The sequence below is a fragment of the Mirounga angustirostris genome, unplaced genomic scaffold (assembly GCF_029215605.1).
Source record: "Mirounga angustirostris isolate CCGP_5_RB_7025 unplaced genomic scaffold, mMirAng1.0.hap1 SCAF_5, whole genome shotgun sequence".
NCBI classification, from domain to species: Eukaryota; Metazoa; Chordata; class Mammalia; order Carnivora; family Phocidae; genus Mirounga; species Mirounga angustirostris.
In genome coordinates, this window is record NW_026991713.1 from 135,879,095 (window position 1) to 135,894,734 (window position 15,640).

The 15,640-nt window shown below is 43.1% G+C and overlaps 1 protein-coding gene across 6 annotated transcripts in view; it reads right to left on the minus strand.

Annotated features, from left to right (window-relative positions):
• Positions 1 to 15,640, minus strand: part of LOC135364513 (uncharacterized) — a 62,438-nt gene that overhangs the window by 7,875 nt on the left and 38,923 nt on the right. For 4 of the 6 annotated variants that reach the window (XR_010411737.1, XR_010411741.1, XR_010411740.1 and 1 more), the window contains one exon: positions 5,723 to 9,299. The exons of 1 other annotated variant lie outside the window; for it this stretch is intronic. The gene's annotated coding sequence lies outside the window, so the exon portion shown is untranslated. Of the gene's footprint in view, positions 1 to 5,722; positions 9,300 to 15,640 lie in introns of those variants that run through there. One more of the 6 variants, XR_010411738.1, reaches the window with a different exon arrangement.

A 15,640-nucleotide genomic window follows, 5' to 3' on the forward strand; every position in this document is an offset into this window, starting at 1 on the left:
AGTTTGGCTATTGCAGACATTGCTGCTATAAACATCGGGGTGCACGTACCCTTTCGGATCCCTACTTTTGTATCTTTGGGGTAAATACCCAGTCAGACTGATAATCTTAGCAGTTTGCTTTTTAACAGCAAAATAGCGGAGGAGATCCCTGCGTTTCTAGAGTGAAGCTACCATATTGACTGTTAACCGCAGGTGACATCTATGTACCTGTACTCACAACTCCTAGAATTTCAGGTGCCTGGTTCAAGTGGTTGTTCATCTGAACACAGGGATGGGTGAGTTTGCTCCACAGAGATCGGGACATTTTCTACCTAGCCCCGAAGTATCCCTGTCTAGCGCAATGCCAGAAGATGATATCAATTTGGAGCCTGCTAGGAAACATCCTTTGGGTGGGATCGGGTTGTAGACAAAAGCAGAAGGGCTCTCATAAGGCAGCAAATGACACGGGAATGTGTAGGCTCCAACACAGAGTATTATGTTAGTAGAGAAAAGGTAGATCTTCTCTCGATAAGAGGGAAAGACAGAAGGAAGGAATCTCCAGCAGTGTTGGTGAAAAATAGGATTTAAAGGATTAGAGGGAGATTTCCTCTGTGGCACTTGCTTGACTATCAAGGCACCGGCAGCCCCACAAATAAGTCACACACATTGCTACAGATGTGACACAGATACCAAGGGGCGGGGGGTGGGGGGGAGGTTGATTGCAGGAGGAGGGCATGCTCGTGTGCAAAATCTAGCTGAGCGAGCTGTTTCATACAGAGGGAAAAGGGGAAGGGAATGTATAATGATCTCATTATTTTTGTTGTATACATAGTCTCAGATAACATTTTTGAAAATGTTTTACCAATTTCGCTATTAAGATAAAGAAAAACACTGCTAAATGCAATCCTGTTTCAAGGGGAATAAGTTTCATTTTATAAACACAGTTCATTATACCAAAACCCACACTCGGAATTCTTTGAGATGAGAAGCCACGGATTGGTGCGAGCCATGGACTGGATAGTTGCCGCTAACAGGGAGCTGAATTTCTCTCTCCTGTTAGCCTCCGGTGACGCAGGCTTTCTTTTAACATCATATAAAACATCTACACTCTACAGACATAGGCCTTAAAAGCTGGAGAACCACGTGACTCGTGCACAGTGTTTCAAAAGAGAAACTTTAATTGCACTCGCGGTTAATAAATATTTTGCTATTCCTAACACGTTAAGAGTGGAAGGATTGAGTTATGGCTCGATCCACAGACATTTTTTTCCCCATTTCTTTATACCCATGCAGGTAACCACAGCTATTTAGAAAGGCCCTGCTTTGCATATATGCAGAGCAGCTAGAACAGCTACTGGAAATGCTATTTGCAACCCTAATAATAGCAGAGTTTCAGAAGCTTAGGTATATTCTTGGAGTGACCCAATTCACTCAATCACCCTCCAGACACAATGCAAGGCTATTGAAGGGTCCGGGACCCTGGCGGATTTGAAGGCTTTGTCCTTATTTCAGAATGTCTTTGTTCCAGTAACAATAGGTGACATCCCACACAAAGCCATGTCATTTGTACAACTGCCTGCAGAAACTTCCTGTTTAGAATGAAGCAGAGCGATTTCTGAAAAGCCTGGATCGGTTAGTGAGAAAAGGGGCCAAACAATGCCGGATTTCCAGGATTTTCTCCTGTTGAAGATGAAACCAAACGTGTGCAGGTCAAGGGGAATGATGGTATTCCAGGGGGCAGCCAACGGGCTTAGGACTGAGCTCACACATCCGTGAACTCTCCCCAGAACTACTCAGGAGAGAGGCCTCCTGACCTACACTCGAGGCCGAGGTGGCTTGTGTGGCTACAGGGCAACCCGTTTGCTCTCTGGAGGCCTGAAGGAGGGCCTCCAATCTGCAATTTCCCAAAGACTGCTGTTTATGAAAAGGTTTCCTTGAACTCTTGAAAACATCTTTGTGTAGTTAAAGCTACCGTGGGTATTCGAAACCTGCCAAGTAAAGAAGAGAAAGCAGCAGATCTTCTCAACAAAGTGTCACTAAAGAAGAATGCACGTTCCTGGAAGCTCCTAGCAGGGCTGGCAGAGACCTAACACCCCCGCACGCTGCTCCCGCCCATGACCTACAAGCTTGCGGCCAACAGAGGGGCGTTGCAGAAGGACTCTGGGCTCCGAGCCTGGGCTGTGGGGGGTCTCAAGTCCTGCCCTCTCATGGCCGTGTGGCGGGTGGATCCTGAGCGTGTTCACCCCACTGAGGCTCTGCTTCCTCACCGTGGGTAGCAACAGTGCCCTGCATTGTGGCTGTAGAAGGGGCCCTAGATGCAGAGCACATCGTGGTCCTGCCCACTGAAACTGGATACAAGAGACATTTCTCCCTCCTTGGAGCTGATTCTCGTTAGGCTCTTGGACCAGGATTACGTGACAGACCCATAGCATCTGATTATTTCCAGCACGGCTTTCCAGAAGAGCTTTCAGATGAATCTAACACCATCTGAATGGTGGCCTGTGTACTACAGTAGTATTTGCCTCTGAGGCGGGTCTTTGTTTTATACCAGAAGCAAATAAGCCTTATCGGTGGTTTGTTGATGCAACACAAAGTAGTGCAAAATGTATTTGGCAACTTTTCTCTTAAGGACCTAATACAGTTAGATGAGAGCCTAAGAACATACTGACGGTACAGAATACACTCACTAATTTGCCACAGATAATAACAGCTGACATTTATTGAGCAGATAGTATGGCAGAGATGCTGCTATTCACTCGATATGCAACATCATTCATCATTCCTCGGAGGGAGACGCCATTATGATCTCGACGTAACAAATGAGAAAACTGAATGAAATGAGCTAGTGGATGTCTGATCTTGGACAAGGGAGACCTTTAGATATCTGCTACCAGCAGGCACTCTGATGAAATATTTTGATTATGAAATAATACTATCTGATACTTACTCTTCTGATTTGATCGGGAAAGAGTGGGTTGCTGCGAGTGCCTACATTTAGGAGCCACACTTAGGCAGACGGGTCAATGCACATCTGGCCACACCAAGTGATTCATGACCAGCTTTTGTTTCCTTCTCTGCTCTACGTGTATCCTCACGCCCGGTTTCAGAATCCCATGTAATTCCTATGATAATCTTGGGCTGGTGACTTGACCTTGCTGTTCCTCAAGTAGCCCATCTGTGGGGTTAACCCCATTAATGAGGTTAATAACAAGAGCCCACCCCGGAGTGGGTGTCATGAGGACTGGATTAACCGAGTTGAGGCCAGACTCATAATAGATACTCAATAAATGTTAGTTAATACAGAGACTACTAATTGTCACTCTTCCATCTGCTCTGTACGGAACTCTTATCTAGGACACACAATCATAGAATTCAAGTGCATGAGTAAACTGGGAATTACAGTTTGGCACAAGCTCCCACCCTTCAGGAACTCACTGGCCGACCTCTCGGCCCACACCACTCTACGAGATTCTTCCTTATGTTCCACTCCGGCTTTATGTTCTTCCCTTTCCTCCCACTCAGCTCTCTGTGCAGGGAGGAGGAGTGAACAAGCTTCCCTCCTTGACTTCCAGCCGCCTGGCCCTCGCTCTCTGGGCCTCCTGGTCAATCCGTGTTTTTGTCGTTTTCTCTAGAAAAACTGGGGTATCTCTACTCTTTCAGTATTTACCACCTAACAAATGCCTTCTTATCTTGCATTTTGACTGTTTGCCTTTCATCCAGAGTACACTTGTGTTCATTCTATGGTAAAAATTATATTTTATCATGTGTCAATTTTTTTTTTCCTCCAGAACATGTGTCCTCTAACTACTACATGGCAGGCAGTATGTTAGGGCTGGCGATACAAAGGTAAATAATACAAAATCCTTAAGTTGGCAGTTGTGCCTGTCTGGTAGGGGACACGGACATTTTCACAGATGATGGAAATGAAGTCAGTCGTGTGAGGGCAGACAAATGTTCAGGAAGTTTGGAGCGGGAGGGCAGCGGTGACCCCACGAGACTCCCCCCTTACCCTGCTGGGGCTGCCGCTGGTGTGGAGGAGTAGGGAGACCTGTCCTTTCTCCCCACCCTCTTGAGAACTCCGTGCTGCAGGCTGGTAAGTTGGGCCTTGATTTGGGAGGAGGAGCAGGAGAGAATGAACTGATCTCATTTTCCTGCACAAAAAGGACTCAAATGACAGTCTGCCAGGGGATATGACTGGGGAGTAAGAATACCCTCCTTCCTGCAGCTGACAGCAGCTTGAGACAAGTCCCAGAGACAGTTTTGAGTCTGGGCTGTGAAGGTGAGGAACTAAGGAGGAAGCACAGAAAACTCCCTATTAAGAAGAACCCACTGGCAAGCCCTCCATCCCCATCGTCCACCATGTCATACCTACTACCTCTGTGAATGCAGCCATCAGACTACTGAAAATCCAGCTCCAGATCTCATCTCCAGCTAATTGGAAACCATGCAGAGTCAGTAGGGAAAACAGAGACAGTAACAGAGGTCCCTACCTATGTTTGTACTCTCCCTTAAGGAAAGAAGGATGTGCCTTCTTAGGAACTGGGACATGTTATGGCTTACTGTATCTTGTCTCCTAAAATTTCAGATAGTGTTCATAGTTGGCCAAGAGAGAGGAGGCACCAAAAACCCGTTACATCGTCTATAAAACCTGCCCCTCCTGTCTTCTGCCATCCCTTCCTATAACTCCCACCAGATAAACAGAGGAGAAGACAACGATGAGCTCTGATTTGGAGGTGTTGGGCCAAGTGGGGAACTCATGTTCCCTGAATGACAAAAGATTAGACCTTCAAAGTCAAAAGCTCATTTTGAACATTGGTATACAGGTGTAAGCCCATACCCCACAAAACTGTTTTAAGTCTTGATTTTGAAACTGAACCAGGAGAGAAACGGATTCAGGTAGTTGTATGGTGGTCACCCCCAAGGTCTTTAGAGCCATGTCAGTATGAACTTCAACTGCCTGAGGTTTGAAACAACTTGTTTTAGATCCCAAAAGACACACAGGCTCCTTATCGCTTGAGTGTGTCCTCCCTCCCTGAGCAGATGAAGTGCCTGCCCCACACGGTTCATGTGAGATTCCATCAGCAACTGGAGGGTGTGTGATATAAAGCGTGTCCACAAGGGAAGAGTCATCTTTTACCAGCAATCTGCGAGCACTACTGAAAAATGTTCCTCTGTGATCAAATTATTAATGCCTTCACATCAAACAAAAATTTCTTGTCTAAACCCTGGGTGGATATCAGATGCCATTTTTTCTCTGCTCAGCATTTTGATGTAACTACGTGATAATGTCCCAAATAATTCCGTGTCTACATATGCCAGGTGACAAGCTGCATATGTGGAATTATGGCATTTAGTAAGGGATATTAGAAGTATCTAAAGCACAATGAAAACTGTATATTGAAGCATATTTTTTCTTCTACAGTTTTATATGCAGTTGACAAAAAGCAGGCAGGAAAAATTATGCCAATAGTGAAAGTACCCCCCATGCATTCTCCCACAACATTTTCCCGTTATGGATGAAGTCAAAGATGAAAGAAGAAATTGCTGCAGAATTATCTAAAAGAGAGCATAATTATACAACTATTGTAGTTAATGTTCTGGAAATCATTTCTGTGAGTGTGAAAAATTAATATTAACACTTCTATATGAAGACTACAATTTTAAGTCAAGCTGGTCTTTCAAAGACAAACTAATTAGCATTTTTTTAAAGATTTTATTCATTTGCAAGAGAGAGAATGAGAGACAGAGAGCATGAGAGGGAGGAGGGTCAGAGGGAGAAGCAGACTCCCTGCCGAGCAGGGAACCCGATGCGGGACTCGATCCCGGGACTCCAGGATCATGACCTGAGCCGAAGGCAGTCGCTTAACCAACTGAGCCACCCAGGCGCCCCACTAATTACCATTTTAAACAAAAAGATAGAACATGCCAAATGGCATAGTATGTGGACTTGAGCAATGATCTAATTGACTCTACTCAACATAGCTCATTTAGACCTAAAAGAACGACTTCCTAAATAGCAGGTTATCAGTCTTAAAATTATCTAGATTATTGCCTCAGATCTCCAAATTTCTTTACTGTTAACATACAGCTAAAGAAATGTATTTAATGAAACAACAATAAAAAATGCAGATTTGGTTGATTAATTCTCTTCCTCAACAAGCTCAATTTAATGTAAGTATTTATTGAGTATCTATTTTATGCCAGCCACCAGAGAAGCCTCTCAGATAATGAGCCTTTCCCTTACTCAGCTCATTACACTTTGGACTGCCATTTCTGCTCTATACAGAGAAACATGTACTAAAATCCTTCAAGCCTCAGAGGAAGTGCCACCTGCTTTCTAAGGTCCTCCCTGGTATGGTTCATCTATGCTTTGTGTCTTAGAGCAATTTAGAAGAATGAGGTATATTCACATGTGCTAAAGAGGAAAACCATCCAAGACAGATTTCAAAGAAGTCACTAGAAGCATGTGAAGGTTCTTTTTTCACACGGCTGCCTAGATCCATCCTCTGCCTGTCTGCCCTTAGAGCCCTGAAAGGTGCCAGTTGGCTTGGTCTGGCTAAGGGAATGCATCATTGATGGCTGAGTGTCAGCAAGGAGGCATCATTGTCTCTCCCCTGCTTTGACATGATGCCCATGGCAACAACCGGGCTTCTCCTAAATTCACTGATTCCAGTGGCCTTTTCTCTACGGTTCTGCCTCTTGCTGGGCTCCTTCTCTATACTGAGCTCTTCTTTTTGTCCCCCTCTCACAGGGTGGAAATGGCTCGCTACCACCTCTGGCCTCAGGTCTCACCCTACCTCATTCACATTCAGCACCAGGCATTATTGGACCCTGTTTTAGTGTCTGAGGTTTTCAAAGTGGTTTAAATGGCATTTCATGACTTTTATCCTCTCTTAGAGGTCTTCCAAAAACCAAAGATAAAATACACTTATTTTTAAAAATAGAATAAGACGTTTAATCTTTTAATTACCATACAGGTCCATTGGATTCTCCCATAAGTTCATCATCACCATAAGGCACATTATGAGTCTAAGTGATCTTATTTTTCCTGCATCTTGAAATGTTTTGCTACTTATAATCCCAGAAATTATATCATCATCTCTCATCCTTACCCATCAATTATTCCCAGCAGTGCTAAAAAAAAGACCAAATAATGAGAACCAGAGGGTGATAGAAGGACCTGAAAGATGAAGCAATTGTGAAACATCCTCAGCTTTCTGTTTTCTTCTTGCCCTGCCCGAAGGACTGCACAACCTTCAGTGAAGATTTAGAGACTTGGGGGCGACAATGGGAGTTCAGAACTTTTCTTTTCTTTTTTTTTTTTTTTAAGATTTTATTTATTTATTTGACAGAGAGAGAGAGACAGCAAGAGAGGGAACACAAGCAGGGGAAGTGGGAGAGGGAGAAGCAGGCTTCCTGCGGAGCAGGGAGCCCGATGCGGGGCTCGATCCCAGGACCCTGGGACCATGACCTGAGCCGAAGGCAGACGCTTAACGACTGAGCCACCTAGGCGCCCCAGTTCAGAACTTTTCATGTCCTGTCCCTAATGGTACAGAAGAAAACTGGCAGAAGAAAACTTTTTACACTCATTCATCAAAAGGCAAATGAAAGAGATGGAGATCAGCACTCTACACTGTAATCATGATAGTAAAATTAATGCATAAGTAAAATCTTAGATTATAAACCTAGATAACTATCCTTAAACTCAATCATCATTGAGTCATAGTTACCAGGGGCTGGGGAAAGGGGCAGGGTGGAATTCTAGGGGATCATGGAAATGTTCTATAAGTTGATTGTAAATATAAGTATGCCCCCAAGAGACACCTGGGTAGCTCAGTCAGTTAAGCATCCAACTCTTGATTTTGGCTCAGCTTGTGATCTCAGAGTCATGAGATTGATCCCCAAAATCAAGCTCCATGCTCAGATCGGAGTCCTCTCTCCCTCTCCCTCTCCTCCTACCCCTCTAAAATAAATAAATAAATCTTTTTTTTTTAAAGTATGCCCCCAATAGACCTGGAATTATTAATGATCTATTGCTGCATAACAAATTACACCAAGATTTAGTGGCTTGGGACAGCGCACATTTATTATCTCACAGCTTCTTTGGGTCAGGGGTCCAGGTGCAGCTTAGCTGGACCCCCTAGAATGGAGTCTCATCAGCCTGCAGCCCAGTGGTGGCCAGGCTATGGTCACCAGGAAGCCCAGCCAGGGAAAGGACCGTGACCAAGTGGTTGTTGGTATAACTCGATTCCTCGAAGTCTGGCTGTGGGAGGCTGCCCTCAGATCCTTGCCAAGTGGGTCCCTCCATCATGGGGGCTTGCTTCATCAAAGCTTCAATGCAAGAAGGCAAGGGAGATACCAGCAAAACCAAAGCCACATCTTTTGTGACCTAATCATGAAAATGAGACCTCAACACCTTTGCTGTGTTCTATTGGTTGGAAGCCCGTCACTAAATGCAGCCCACCCAGCAGAGGAAAGAGTTACAGAGGTGTATGTGGACAATAATTCTTGTGGCTGTTTAGAAATCTGCCTCCCACAAAGACACTTCTTTCTTTCCCTGGCTTTATTGAGCTATTATTTACATGTAATATATGTAAGTTTAAGAAATACAATGTGAGTAGTTTCTTCATTAAGATCTCTTCATTTGAATCATCTAGCCTGAATTTTGCGTCCTTCCAGAACCCTGATTGACATAAGCAGTACTTAGTTTGGACACATTTGTGTTTAAAACACACACACACACACACACACACCAGCCCTCCTTTTGGGGAAATACTGAGAGACCCACGTCTTGCAGTGGATTGTGTGACCAGACCAACCAGCCAAGGATGCCTGGAACAGATGAGGTTCAGAGAACAGAGCATTGCTCTGGGTGTCCATGCCCTAAGGGAATCACTTAGGAGCTTTACAAGTACTTCCCTTATAATGTTGTTTTTGTTGCCAACCACTCAGTTCTTTCCAAGCAAAAATCACACAAACTGAATACATGTTCTGATGATCAAAGTTGTGAAGGAACAAAGAATCCACACTCTCCCTGGAAATGGATGGTGCTGGGTTTGCTTGTGGTCTTGCGCTGTCCTCTCAGCTACCACGGGAGGAGTATTTTCTTGCATGAAAATGCTGCCATTACCCAGTACCTTGTGGAAGTGCTCTTCTGGTCCCCACACTTCCACATGCTGCACATGGGGCCAGACCCTTCCATTCTGTCTCTCCTGGACTCAGTTTGAATGCTGTTGCAGGTCGTGACGCCTACATTCCTTAGAAACTTGTTTTCCATGATGACACAGATTCTAGGCAGGTAGAGAGAAAGGCAGCTAGACCTGGAAGAATAATTGACCTTTAGCTCCAGTCTTCATGAGTCACTGTGGAACTCCCAGTGGTGACATCCTGGTAGATCTCTGAATATTTAGGTAAATAAATATGGCAGAAATTCCTAAACTGAGACCACACTCCATACAATGACCCACAGGACTGTTTTCACCTGTGCCCCTCCCAGGATGACTTGCAGAGGTGCCTGGTTGATTCCCACCGTGCCTAAGATGATGTTTCACATAGGGTAGGAAACTAATATACATTCCTCAACCATACTTTAATCGGATGGTGCTGAACAGATCACTTCTAACTTCAGTTTTTGGTCGGAGTGCCAGTCCATTTGTCACATGGGTCTTACTTTCACCTAACACTCAACATGCTTTATTTACTTGTAACCAAATGCATGTCATCTTTGCTCAGATATCTCACAGGGAGTTAAAAGATCATGGGCCCGTAACTTGAACTTTTCATATCTGCAAAATAATGCCACTTCTCAGTCTTCTCATCTCGGCAAGTAGCACACCTGCGCCCACCTGTTCAGGGAAGAAAACCAGCCAGCTTTGAGGGTGGCCACTTCTCAGACTCCACACTCATTGGCGAGAACCATCAAGACAATCTTGTATGTGTCTGTGGAATGGGAATATTTCTCACTGCCTAGGGCCACCATTCGGGGACTAGCCTGTGCTCTCTGACTTAACTTCTGCAGGGGTGGCTCAGAGCTAGAATTGGGCCCTACAATCCCCACACCCCTTGACACCTATAGAGCCCCATAAAATACAAACAGAGAGGTCACCTCCTCAGAGAATCCCCCTGCCTCTCCTCTTAGGTATGCTCACCTCTCTCCCTCCATACCCCGTTATTTACTGATCGGGCTGTGTGCATTTTCAGTGACACGCAGTGCTTCCAATATTATATATGAAGGCAGGGACTTCATCCGACTTGCCTGCCACTACACCCCCAATAGCTGTCATGTAGCTACCACTTAACAAATATTTATTGAGTTAACAAATGATGTAACTCCTTCTAAACTGGGTTCATCTTTGTGACCCAACAGTCTCGGGCCCTGCCAGCACCCACACAAACCCTGCCACATAGATCATGGTGCTGTCCGCGAATGCCAGCAGCTTGACCTGTCTGGTGGCTCTGTGCACATTTGTACTTCCCTGAGAATGGTTTTCTCTTCTCTCTAGAAATCCATCTCCTCTGCCCTCCATCCAGACCCAACTCTAATTCCACTTCTGTGGGAAAATCCTTCACCAATCATACTGGGCCACAGAGATTCTGTCCTTCTCTGACATTTTCCCCTCTATTAAAATCCCCTATTTCTGCTCATGAGTCACATGATATTTTAATTCAGTGTTCTTTAAAAACTATTTTCTACTAAGCCTGAATCGTCAGTAAAAGCTGAATCAAAGGCTGGAGCCCATTCATCCACTGCTAAGAAATCCAGGAGAAAAGTATTTATGGTGAAGAGTTATTAATTACTTTAAAGTAGCAGAAATCCCTCCCTGTCTTTTAAATACTCAGAAGTTAACTGGAGACCAGGGAGCTGTCATTACAAAGGTGTCTGAAGCAGCATGATATTGCTGTCATTTAAGAATTTCTTTCTACTTCTGTTTTACTATGCACCATAGAGAGGAATCAGGGGAAATAACAAGAGAAGGGACTTTCCACGAAGAGGGTTTTTAGAAAAGGTTCCGGCCCTCCTTCTCCTTGCCCAATGACCCCTAATGGCCCTTGCCCTTTGCCAACACTGACTGGAAAGTGTGTTTCCACTTCAGAAAGTCACTGAAGGCACTCATGGCTTGTTGGATAAACTGGAGCTTATGATGATTTTAAAATATACAGATTCCTAAACCCAGAGAAGTGTTCCACTAGTCTCAACATATGCTTGGAGTATCTGAATACATTCTCAAATTGAAAAAAAAAAAAAAAAGAAAGAAACAACAACACAACAAAAGAGCAATGAAAAGTAAAGCTACTGTGCATTGCTATAAATTAATTCTAAAACAGTGGGACCATCTGTTCAAGATTTTGATGCCATCCAACTCAAGAGTAGACAATAAGCCACAAAGTCCAGGACATCCAACTAGCAGGTTGGGGGTCGTGAAATAAAATCCAGAGTTTGGTATTGACACATGAACTTGAAGATGCCCGTGCGGTGGAAATTCCAGGTAAGTAGCTAAATATACCAAATTGGAATTCAGGGTACATTTGGGTACTGACAAGAATGGAAGGACTGTCAATCTTATATGGTATTTAAGACCATGGGGAATGATGGCAGGGTAGGTGGGAAAGGCTTGACAAACACGAGATAAAGGAAGAAAGCAATTCCAGAGGAGGGAAGGGCAATCTGATTCCATGTTACAGTAGGTGAAGGAAAGTTGGGGGCAAAGGAGAAGACGTCATGCAAGAGTCTAGCTCAATTGACCCTCTGAATGTAAGTGATGTTTACATTCCCTAATGTGAGTAAGCCATCTTTTCTCTAGAAGGTGCTTGAGCAAATGGTTTAACATAGTTCTCCTCTTTCAAGACAAACACCCACCAGTGTTAAAACTCTATTGATCATACAGACACCTGTTGGTTTGTTTGCTTCCAAAATGGGAACGGGTTCACCAGCAACACCCACCTTGTTCTTCAGGAATTTGTACCCTAAACCTATGAAGAGATGAGTGCCTACAAAATCATTTCAAATCTTGCCACTTTTTTCCTACCAAAATTTAAACCCCATTCCTGAGGAAAATTGGTCTTTACAAAATCTTCTAGGCTTCCCAAATCCAGAACTCATTGCCTCAAGTGTACCGAGCTGTTGGCTGCTAAGCAGGCTGATAGGCAAAACAATAGCACTTTCTGTAACTTGAATTTTTTGTTAGCCTATTGGCCATCCAGTTGAGTCAATATTCAAGTTCCCATAGTATACGCATCATTTTAAGTACATGCCAACCCAATTTCTATATATAACATTTTCTTCTTTTCTTCCTCAATCACTGCTATCTTCTAAAGGAAATTTAGTCAACACTAATAAAAATGGAAATCTCCTTTGGAAGAGAGATGAAAGATTTTTCACAGGGGTTTAAATTAAAATTAACAATCAATTAACTAGAGACTATGTAGTGATGTGAAGTCACTCAAGTTTGTAGATATGAGACAATGCATGGAAAGTGCAGACCTCAGAAGTGTAAAATAGGACATACAAGTACAACAGTTAGATGGGGGCATGTGTAGGCTTTGTGGGCCCTGATGTCCATACAGTTTAGGGGTCCATTTTATAGACAAGAATACAAAATACAGATATCAAAAGTCAGGATGTATTTGGAAAAACAAAATGAAATAAATGATAGATGTTGTAATACTGACAAATACCATGATCATCACAATTCCAGGAGAACACTAATATTGGATTAATTAGCTACCCAACATATCTAACACACTTCCATACATTTTCCCCTCCCTATTCTTTGACTGCCTCATTATTGGCAATGGTTTTGTGACATCATCCTCCAGAAGTGGAAGGATAATTCGGTCTTCTCTTCAGCAAAATAAGACCAGTTTTGTTTTTGTTTTTTGTTTTTTATCAGTCATACCTGGAAGAATCCCTTCCAGCTTCACAACTCTTTGTTGATGATATCAGGAAATGTTTTAGATTTCTTGTCAAACTTGAGAAACCTCTATCAACTTATTTCATCTATAAACTCTAAAAATGGCATCTTATGTTTTCCTGCAGAGTAACTAATTGTAAATCACTACCTGATACTTCTGTTAGAAACTTACCTCCTCCTTTTAGTACATTTCTGTTTCAATATGACAAAAAATGTTATACAACCTACTTCTCAGCACGAGAATCATCTCCACTGATGTCACTGCTCGTATTTATTGTTTTTGTTTAATATTCTATTGATTTTTGTCTCAATCCCCCCACCCCAGTCCCTTTGACTAGATGACTAGAAAAGGTACCTTTTAGATTCACAAAACCAGAAGTTGGGAATTTCTTGCTTCATTGAAACATTCTAAAATGGCTTTCCAAATTGCTATTAAAATGGCATATTCCCAACTTAACTTACCTTTAGCCCAGTCTCAAAAATTCCTTTAGCCTCCCACCACCAGCTGACACCACAAACTACAACAGGAGACACTAGAGGCAGAAGAGACAATGGTCTTCACCAGTGTGGTTACATCCCTTTAGAAAAATATTCATAAGATATGACAACATTGTCATTGCAGAGGTCTGAAGTTGCTCTAGCTGCATGGAAAATGCACAGATTCCCTTTCACAAAACACAGAAAATTTAAATTACCAAATTTCTTCTACCTAGAGACAAGGAAGGCTCGAAAGATGCCACAGAACTCCATTGAAATTCCGGATCTTTACCACTTCTTTTTTAGACCTGCAGTAAATCAAGCCAACTGCCACATTACTCATCAGAAAAGGATCATTTACATGACACACAGTTTTATTTTTTTTTTAAAGATTTTATTTATTTATTTAATTGACAGAGAGAGAGAGAGAGAGAGAGGGACAGCTAGAGAGGGAACACAAGCAGGGGGAGTGGGAGAGGGAGAAGCAGGATCCCCACCGAGCAGGGAGCCGATGCGGGGCTCAATCCCAGGACCCTGGGATCATGACCTGAGCTGAAGGCAGTCGCTTAACCAACTGAGCCACCCAGGTGCCCCGACACGAAGTTTTAGAAGCACTTCTCCTCCAGCACTTTCCAAATTTGCATTATTTGTGGCTTAAAGCAAATGCATAATTCACTCATATACTGATTCACCCATTTTTTCCTTCTCTATGCCTTACTTGCACTAGATTCTGGCAGATGGAAACAAAGACAGGACATGCTTTCTCCCTGAGGGTCAGACTCTAGCCAGGGTGACAGGAAAGTCAACCACGGACAAAACATCAGAACAGGTGTGTAGAGGAGTCAGCACGGCACAAGTCATGTACAAGTGGGGTCTTGGGGGTGGGGGTGTCCACCCTGGGCCTGTCACCCAAAGTAAGATGTCTAAGCCATGCATTAACAGACAAAAAAGACAACGATAGTCAAACAGTAGGATGTGAGGGCAGGGAAGGGATAATTGCTGAAAACCTTATAGGAGGAACAACATTAATAGTTGGTGTTTATCATATAACTGATTTATTGGGTAATTTGCCCACCATCACATGCTAGTAAACCACACAGCCAGGACAAAAACCAGACAGGCTGGCTAGAGAGCCATTTCACTGCTTCTCGGAAATACTGGTAACGCTAATAACAGGAGTCAATGGCAATATAGCTATAGATAAACTTCTATTTCACTCCATTTTTTCTTCTATAGAAATTTATAATACCATTGTATTCGACATGGATGGAGCTAGAGGGTATTATGCTAAGCAAAATAAGTCAGTCAGAGAAAGACAAATACCATATGATTTCACTCATATGAATGTGGAATTTAAGAAGCAAAACAGATGAACATATCAGAGGGGGGAAAGGAAAAGAAAAAAGAGAGAGGGAAACAAACCATAAGAGACTCTTAAATATAGAGAACAAACTGAGGGTTGATGGAGGGAGGTGGGTGGGGGATGGGCTAGATGTGTGATGGGTATTACGGAGAGAACTTGTTGCGATGAGCACTGAGTGTTATATGTAAGTGATGAATCACTAAATTCTATACCTGAAACCAATTTCACCACATATGTTAACTAACTAGAATTTAAATAAAAACTTGAAATTTAAAAAAAAAGTGCTAAAGAATAATAATACCAATAGTACCATTGTATTACCTAACAATTTTTACTTTTCTCAAAGGTACATTATCTCCTTTGAAGTAAATTATGACAATCTTGTAAGAAGATATAACAATGAATTTTTTGATCTGCTTCTAGACAAGAAATAAAACTCTTGGCAAGAAAAGTATCCTACACCAAGTGGTATCAGAAAAACCACACCCAGGTCCTCAAGCTTCTTGATTCCTAGCCAATTTATCAAACTCATTTTTCTGGTTATCCACTTCCGTGTACCATATTACCCCAATACTCAGGGACTGAAAGTGAGCATTTCATCTTGCTCACTTATTTTTTGGGTCACAAATTTGGAAAAGGCTTGGTTGGGTATTTCTAGCTCAAGGTCTCTCCTGTGGCAGCAGTCAGATCGAGGATGGAGCCAGAAGAGCTGATGGAACATCAGGGCTGGCCAGACCCCTCCCTAGTCTGTCTCTGTCTCTGTATCTTCCCCTTTCCACCCCTCTTCATGTAGCTCAGGGTCTCCCCATGTGGTCTCTCAATGCAAATATTCCAGAGAGCAGGTAGAAACGTCCTTATCTTTTCTGTGCTAGCCCCAGATGCCACATAGCATCATTTCTGCATTTTCTGT